Genomic DNA, 9,317 nt, shown 5'->3' with positions numbered 1-9,317 from the left:
TTTAAAGTGTATTATCAAAACCTATTTTTTAATAAACTGAACCTCTAACATCATTCAGTCCATTTCGATTACTGTAGGAGTCACACTATTTACCGCATCGTTTCGCCAGCAGGGTTCAGTAGAGAGCTGATCTGCGCTTACGCAGGTGCTTTGACTCTATTGTGGAGCAGCTGTGGAGGTTCCTCCCTCATTCCCTCTTTGTCAGAGTAAATGTTGCCCACTGCTGCTGTGATGGAGAGCAGCTAGAGGAGGCGACACAGTCTGAGCATTAATAAGGAAGAACAACTCAGCAGGCTTGTGTTCAAGGAAAAAATGTCAGTCATTCTTTCTATGTTTCTTTTAGACATAAGATTAAAGAATGCTTCATATTCAGGGTGGTGCTGGCAGTGGCACAGTTTACTTAAAGAGTGAAACAAAGTATGAAGTTGTAATGAGTGTGCTGTCAAGAAGCAATCTTCACGGACACATCGCAGCATGTTGAACTCTCCATCTGAGTCCCACTGTTGGAATAGGCTGCCTGTGTGCTGTGTGCCATTTTCCCAGTCAGTCCCCGGACAGCTTCAGTCGAGTCCTGATAAATAGAGATTTTAATTCCTCCGGACAGGGCCTGTGACTGTCAGGATAGCCTGAGGCGAGCAGGAGAGAGTCTCCTCGCAGGCTTTGCCCGGGTAAAGACAGGCAGTAAAGACAGCAAGCTCTCACCAGTGGCATCACAATGAGGTGTCGGAGTTCAGCTGTAGGACAAGATGCTGATGCTTGCTCGTGGACCCAAATCCCAGCTAATCTTACTTTTCTGTTTCCCCCCTCACCATTTCAGATGCTCCCACACTCACTGTAGCCTCCAGGCCAGAGTTACAATGTTTACTTGAAAATAAAATCCACACTTTTTGATGAGAGTTTACCAGAGTGTGTGTGAGAGAGAGACACACATGCAGGGGCACAGAAGTTGTGGTGTTGCATTAGTCATGCAGTAAAAAAGGAGCAGGGGTGTGTGGAGGAAGAGGAGCAGACCTCTTGAGATGAGTAAGCACAGCCCTACACTCAATTTACTGCTTGATTTATGAGTTCATTTCCTGCATGAAGTTCTCTGTGGGGGTGAGGTGGTATATCTTTCCTGCTATAGGTAGCAGTGGCTCCACTTCCAATTCCCCCATGAGACTCACTCTCACCACTGCAAGCCTTAGTGGGACTATAAATAATGGTTCCTGTAACAAGTGCACATTGAACACAGAGAGGAGAGGATGCCCAAACATCTTTATTCATGAAGGAGATTCTTATCTTCCGCTGCAGAGGACCAGATGGATTTAGACCAATCTGCATACCGAAACACTGCATGCACTTATGCTTACTGTATCTCTGCTCTCAGATTAGCATCTTGATATTCAGAATAATCTGATGATAAAAGGGTACCTTTTGTGTGTTTTTCTGTCTGTATTCAGGTGTGATTGTATGGAATTCATAAATCAGAAAGACAGAGAAACTGTCTAAATACTTAAGAGTTTTATTCTTGAACAGGAAAGTACTCAAAGAACGGTGTTAGCAAAGAAAAAGCTGAATAGTCAAGAAGAGGAAGAATGTAGACAGGAGTACTGGGAGACTAAGCATACGACAACGAGAGAGGTGGGAAAGGCAAAAGAAAGGGAGTGAGCCATATGTGAGGCTGGACACTAAGGAAGGAGAAAAGGATCGATTGGTTGGGCAGAGAGATTGAGCTGGAAAGGATGTGCAACAGGTTAAGGTGATTAAGGATAGCGATGGAAATGTACTAACAAGTGAGGAGAGTGTGTTGAGAAGATGGAAGGAGTATTCTGAGGAGCTGATGAATGTAGAAAATGAGGAAGAGGAGAATGGATTGAGGACAGTTATTGAAGCGGCAAGTGCAAAGGATTAGTAAGAATGACGTGGGGGCAGCTATGATAAGGATGACATACTTGTAGAAGTATGGAAATGTCTAGAAGAGATGGTGGTGGATTTATTAGGTTTTTTTTTTAACGGAATCTTTGCAACTAAGAGGATGCCTGAAGAATCGGGAAGTGTACTGGCTCTGATTTCCAAGAACAAGAGTGATGTGCCAGTGAGCTCAACTACAGAGGGATCAAATTGATGAGCTATACCATGAAACCATGGAGAAGAGAGATGATGAAAAGTGAGCTGCAGTATGATTTCATACCGAGAAAGAGCACTACAGATGCGATGTTTATTTTGAGAGTGTTGATGGAAAAGTATACACACGTAGAAGCATAGAGAAGGTCAGAAGGAGTTACATGATGTATGGTCTGGAGACGGCGGGACGTACAGAAGACAGGTGGCAGAGATGAAGATGCTCTGATTTTCATTGGGAGTGAACAGAAAGGACAGGAATGAGCCAATCAGAGGGACAGTACAGGTTAAGCAGTTTGGAGGCAAACTTAAAGATGTAAGGTTAAGATGGCTTGGACATGTGCAGAGGAGGATTTGTTGATATACTGGACAAATAATGTTAAAGATGGAAAAGAGGAAGACCTCAGAGAATGTTCAGAGATGTACTGAAAGAGGACATGCAAACAAGTTGGAGTGACAGAAAAGGATGCTAGGCATAGGTTGAAATGGAGGCAGTTGATCTGTTGTGGTGAGCAGAGGGAGCAGCCGAAAGTAGAAGAAGACTTTTATTCTTGAAACTGCTTTAAAACTCAATTAATTAAGTATTATATGATCCCAATCCACTTTACTATTAGGTGTAAAAAAATGAAAGTCCCCAACATAATTATTTACAACTCTATAGTTGGTGGTTTATGATTCTTTGGTACTTTATATTCCCTTACGATAATAGCATGCTTTGTTGCATTTATGATATTATACAACTGAAGTTCCAGTTATTTATTATTATTGACATTTTTTTTTAAAAACCCAACATAACAAAATGAGTGAAAAGTGGAGAAAGACAATATCTATTAACATGTTTAGGCCTACTTTGAAAGAGAGAGCTTTGTGTTCTACCTCTGTTTGCAACAGTAAATAGACAGTTCTTATATAGCACTTTTCTTCTCTACCTTAGCACTTCAAAGTGCTTCATATAAAATGTCATTCATCCATTCATACAACCACTTTTTTCTGTGTTCAAGTCCTTTCTATCTAACATTCATGCTCTAGTAAACCAGTAGCCTTCTGATTAGTGGATGACCTGCTCTACCTCCTAAGCTACAGCCTCCCAATGAGCAAATGAATGAAATTACCCTGTTTTTAAAAAATACATAAAAGATCTCACAGTACAATAGCTTTGAAACATGTGAACCCCCCCCCCCCAAAAAAACCCCAAAACAACAATGAACAATTTTTTTTATTAAATTTTGACTCAAATACTCACAGCAATAATGAATAAAAACTTTAATGTTAACATTTATATTTATGTAACTGTAGTTTTGAAGGACTGATGAGGTTATGGCATGGCAAGACATCTGTCAGCTGTCTGTCCATCCACAATTCACAAGAATTGCTCCTCATGTCACGTCTGCTGTGGAGTGGAGAGAGTGTGGACCCAAATGCAGAGAACGGAAATGGAGTGAGGAGATTAATAAAAGCCTTTATTTGGGGCTGTAGAAAACTACAAACAAAAGCACAAAGTGACAAAGACTAAAACCTAAACAAAACCTAAACTGGGAACATGGGAGGCAACAAGGGGGACAATCCAGCAACAGGCAAAGAAAGACAGAGGACTAACTACACAAAGGACAACGAGGGGATGGAAAACAGGAGGGAAACACAGCTAGAACTAATCAGACACAATGAGACAGCGAGGAAGCAAAATTAAACACACTGAACACTAGGCGAGTGACTATCAAAATAAAACAGGGAACATGAGACATTCACAAAGACGCAGACTTGACACTGTGACATGGAGACATGACCAACTAGGGAACCAGAGACAAGACTAACGTGGAACACAGGTAAGGCACAGTGACAGAAAACTAAAGACTAGAAACGATAAATACAACACAAGCAGAAAATAATAAAGAGAACCCAAACCATGAATTAGAATTACAGATACACTGTAAAATATAACTTGTTGTTTCAACTTAAAAATATGAGGTAAAGGGCTGCCTTAAAATTTTAAGTTAAGTCAAGAAATAGAGTTTGTTCTTATAACACAACCAATTGTTATCTTAATGAAAAATCACATGTTGTCTAAACTTTCATCTTAGTTTAGTTGACTGAGATTTATTAGTCAGTTCAACTCCTTTAATTGTCATTTTTACTTGGGAAAACCCTTTCAGCTAAATTAAAATAATCTATTGTTTAAACTCTTGTCCTAGTTCAGTTGACTTGGGTTTTTTAGTTAATTCAAATACTTTAGTAGTTCTTTTAACTTAGGAATCTATTTTAGCTTAACTAACATAATCTGTTAGCTAAGTTGATTTAAGTTTATTAATTAACTGAGCTCCTTAAGGTAGCTGAGTGAACTTGTAAATCAGTTTCATTTTAATTATCAGAGTTGATTGACTGGATGTAAAGAAAAATGTGTATTAAACATCTTAAGTTTTGTTTTGTTTTTTTAGCTTTCTAACATCCATTTCAGCAAAACTACCTGTTAGGTTTATCTTAGATCTCAGGTTTAAATATCTACATTCCTTTAAATTAATTTTCTGTTGTTTACAGAAAAAAAAATAAAACCCCACAGATTCCATTAAAGTCTATCTGATCATTTCATACAGAAAGTTTGTTTTAAGAACATGACAAGACAATTACTCATGAGCACCCAACATTCACCATTTATTGTGCCATCTTAGTCATCTGAGAAACAGAAAAATCAGTGACGTAGCTCATCAGGCTCACAATCCATCAAAACTCAAAGGCTGCTCCCTGTGAAACAATAAATTTGAACTTGGTCTTGAGCCCAGTTTGGGTGAAGATTAAATTCTGACCAATACTCTAGGAGCAGTAGTGATTCTTGTGAAGTAATAACATAAAGTCTGCATTAATGTAATGTATCAACGGGACACTTGCTATTTTAGAAAAGTTATTCTTTACATTTACAAAATTTTTAAACTTCATTGTGCTCAGTCACACCTGTTAGCATAAAACTTGAAATATTAAAATAGTACAAAACCTTTGATAAGTGACAGTAAAGATCAGTTTATAACAAGTAAGACATCAAACTCTTGTATTTGTCTTCGTTTACAATTGCAACAAATTCCACAGAACCAATATCTCTGAAAATGACTGCATGCTTCTGAAACATTTGATAATATGGATATTTCAGATACATCAGTTTGAGTCTGCTCAATTGCAAAACAAAGGAAAAACTACTGACTTGCATGAGATAAGCATCTGCAAAGTCCACCATTATATTGTTGTTCACATAAGTTTCTTAAACCATGAACAAATGAGTAATTGTCTAATCTGGAATGTAAAGTGTAGTCATTTAGTGACATACAAAAGTGAGAATGAGAACATGCAAGAATAAAAAAACAAAAAGTAAAATAAAAACTGTCCTTAACACTAAGGAACATACAATTACAGTTCTGCATGGCTTTCTGCAAGAGTCTGTTTCTTAGACCATGCACTAGTGAGATGCACTGCCTTCCACCAATGTTCATTAGGATGTTCTGAATGACTTCAAAGATGTCCTTAAGTTCCTTTGGATAGTCTATGTTGAGGGCAAAAAGAAGGCCCATCAGCATGGAAATGGCACTTGAGACATCCCTCAGATTAGACAGGATTACTGCCGCCTCAAGGACAACCAACACATCGATGATGTCTTCTTCTTTCACCATCGCAATGCCAACTTTCATCCTCTTAGAAAACGTGTCTTCAATACCTGTCGGCTATAAAAGGGTTCAAAGACAAAAAAAAAAAAAAAAAATTACACAATTACAATTACACAATATCCCTTGTGCTTAAGAATTCATGTCTTTCCAAAGAAGAGCCATACTGATGCTTTGGATGATGGTGATTGGCTTTGGGTAACACTTATTAGTTGTTAAAGTTTTTTCAGAATGAGATATGCACCCCCATGTTACAAATCCATTTCTTGCTTTAAACAAAGACCATGTTCATAAATAACTGAGCATGTCTTCAATTGCAGAATTCAAACAAAAATTTCAATTTAAATGGTAAATGTCCTGTATTTGTATAGCGCTTTACTAGTCCCCTAAGGACTCCAAAGTGCTTTACACATTCAGTCATTCACACACATGGGTGGATGACTGAATCGCGACTCAAGAGTTGACAGTTTGTCTTATAATTGGAAGGTTGCCGGTTCGAGCCCCAGCTCCGACAGTTTCAGTCGTTGTGTCCTTGGGCAAGACACTTCACCTGTTGCCTACTGGTGGTGGCCAGAGGGCCCGGTGGTGCCAGTGTCCGGCAGCCTCGCCTCTGTCAGTGCGCCCCAGGCGGCTGTGGCTACAATGTAGCTTGCCATCACCAGTGTGTGAATTTAAATCTAGTTATGCTAAATATTGGCTGTGCTCTAAACCAAATCTGGCTGAGAATACATGAAATGTGCAAACTGCAGCTACACTACAGGATCAGATTGTGGCTCCATAGACAATGCTTCTTTAATCAGTTTATTGATTAAAGTTTATTTTTCCCCCTATATTAACAGCATGAAAAAAGAGCATATAGACGTGGCTGAACAGGTTGCATAATTGGCACTGAATATCAACATCCACCTTTACCCAGCTGCCCAATGACTCTCGGCCAGTAACCTTTAATTGCTTACCCAGTCTACACAGTCTCTTTTCCAGGGTCCAGGACATTTCACCAAAGTATTGCCCCCACAGCTGTAGCAGCCACTGCAGCCCCTTAAATATCCTAATATCTCTGCCATTACAATATACAATGTGAGAAATCAAACGTAAAGCTGAAGTGAACAGTACAGCAGCGAAATGTCAAAGACCCTGGTGAAGACATGAATAAACACAAGACACTAATAATATCAATGCTAGCTTGCCAGTTAGTTTCTCTGAAACCCAGACCAAATCCAGTGTCAAAGATCTTGTAATAATACATTTGGTGAGGAAAAAGTACACATGTACTTTTTAATTTAAAATCCACTGTGGTGCTGTCATTATTAAATTTACTAAAAGAAACAATGCTAACCTTCACAGTCTTGAAAGTGTGTGAGGGCTCTTCCTTTAGAAAATGAGGTCCTCTGTCCTCTTCCTTTGTGTAGGGCTCTGGTCAAAGAAGTCAAAAAGAAAACAAAAACATTTTTTAAACAGTGTTTATGAAGCATGTAGACAGCTCCAAATTCACAGCTTTTTGATACATAATTCCATCAATATATGATTATCATTGGAGATTTTGAATCAGGCTTATCAGGACATTCAAGTAGAATATGATATCCAACCTACCACCAATATACACAGATTCTGTAAAAGTTACCACACTAAATGTCCAGTTGTGAAATATGATGACAGACTTTACTTATCAGCTTTCTTTCAATGAGTTCATCAGTTGAACTGGATAACCTAAAACTTAAACAAAGGATTAGATTTCGCAGTTGAACACTTACATCATCTCCGAAGCATTTTATGAGCCTAGTTAGCCCTCCTATGCCGCTCTTGATTTTGTACAGCTCTACGAACCTCTCCATAATGGTCAAGCACAGCAAAAAGGAACCCTTTCAGGTCAACAGATGTAAGACGGGCAAATTCTGCTTCAACCTGAGCAATAGAAGAAGAGGGGTGGAGAGTACAGGCAAAATAAAAAAAATGATTCTTTGAGACCCAAATTTAAGCAAACAGTCATCTGAGGCCCATTAGAGAAAACACAAACACACAAAGCAAACAAACAAAAGATGCACTTTACCTGCCGTTCAGCAAACAAGGAAGTTCAGAGAACAATAAGCTCTGTCTTGAAATCTTTTAAAGTAGAATGATTATGAAAATGACTTATGTGATGTAAAACTTTAGTAAACGTGCGATTAAAAGAACACTGAGTAAAAGGACAAGTAACAGTTTCCTTATTCCTCAGATGTTTACCTTGATGAGCAATACTGGTTTAGTCCAACTGCCTCATTAAAGTTACACAACAGGCTTTTTACATTAAAGCCAGCAAGTCCATTACATACTCCCTTTTTAGATCTGAAATACTGTGCACATTCTGTGTATATGTAGTGGACAGCAATTTACCCAAAAGAGCGCAAAGTTTGCAAGTCCACCTCATTTAAATGACAAAGACAGATGTGATCATCTAGACCTGTGAAAATAAATTAATGACAAACTTGCAGTTATGGATGTTATTACAACCACAAGAACCTAAACAGTCTGCTCCATTGCTTTTGTTAATGAATCACTTGTTGGTAACAGGTCTGAATATTTAGTTTATGCCACCTGCATGTGATCATCAATAGTGCCATATTACTTCTTAAGAAGTACCCTGACACTACAATCTTTATATCATTTGTTCTACAGAGCTATTAAGTTACAATATAATCTGTGGTGTTTCCAGTATGACAAAATGCACAAATTGTAACTTACCATTTGAGTCCACTGACAAAAATAAATCCCCAGCATCAAGTTTGGCTTCACAGACCTAAAATAAGTAAAATAAAAATATATGTTATAATTATATTGTTTTCGCCATTTATTCATGTTTGCTAATTTTCTGACATATAAACAATGTTAGTTTTGTTACAATACAGAGAATGCAGTTTAATTAAAAGGTAAATTATGCAAAAAAAAAAAAAAACTTCTGCAGTATACCATGCCAAAAATCAGTGTCTCTGATGCCAATTATTTTATCACTACAGCTCTTTTAGTATGGAAACTCACACAAACTAGTCATACTGATCACAAGAGTTCAAAAATAAGTCAAAATAGTGAGCTGTTGTTAAGCATAAAGCATTTCAGGGTAACAAATAACTGCACAATAGAATTAAAGCAAAAACTAAACACACTGGAGGACTATCTGATAAAAACTAATATAATGCTGGTTTGTAGACCATATTTTGTCTCAGTCCTCAGTGCACTCTTGCAGCTTAGCATGCAGCAGTTAATAACAACTTAAGTGATTACATAGGGGTAAACAGATGACAACAAGCATCCGAGTCCTGCCAAAAAGTTCTTTTTGAACCCAGTCAGTTATTGGAAATATTGCCAAAATGAACTTCCTAAAAATACAACAGCCTGTGAACTTGAAAGAAATTTACAAGTACAGAGACAATATGAAATAAGCTTTATTAATTAGCTGAGTTAGCTTGCTAATATCGCAACAGTGGTTGAGTGCACAACCTTAAAGCTAGCGGCACAATACTTGTGATTTGGTCAGTGCCACATTAAACCCATAAAAAAGGCCATGTGTCAGTTTATTAGGTCAAGTTTGGTCATGACACACAA

Source organism: Oreochromis niloticus, linkage group LG23, assembly GCF_001858045.2.
Source record: "Oreochromis niloticus isolate F11D_XX linkage group LG23, O_niloticus_UMD_NMBU, whole genome shotgun sequence".
Taxonomy (NCBI): Eukaryota; Metazoa; Chordata; class Actinopteri; order Cichliformes; family Cichlidae; genus Oreochromis; species Oreochromis niloticus.
This window is presented reverse-complemented; position numbering follows the sequence as displayed.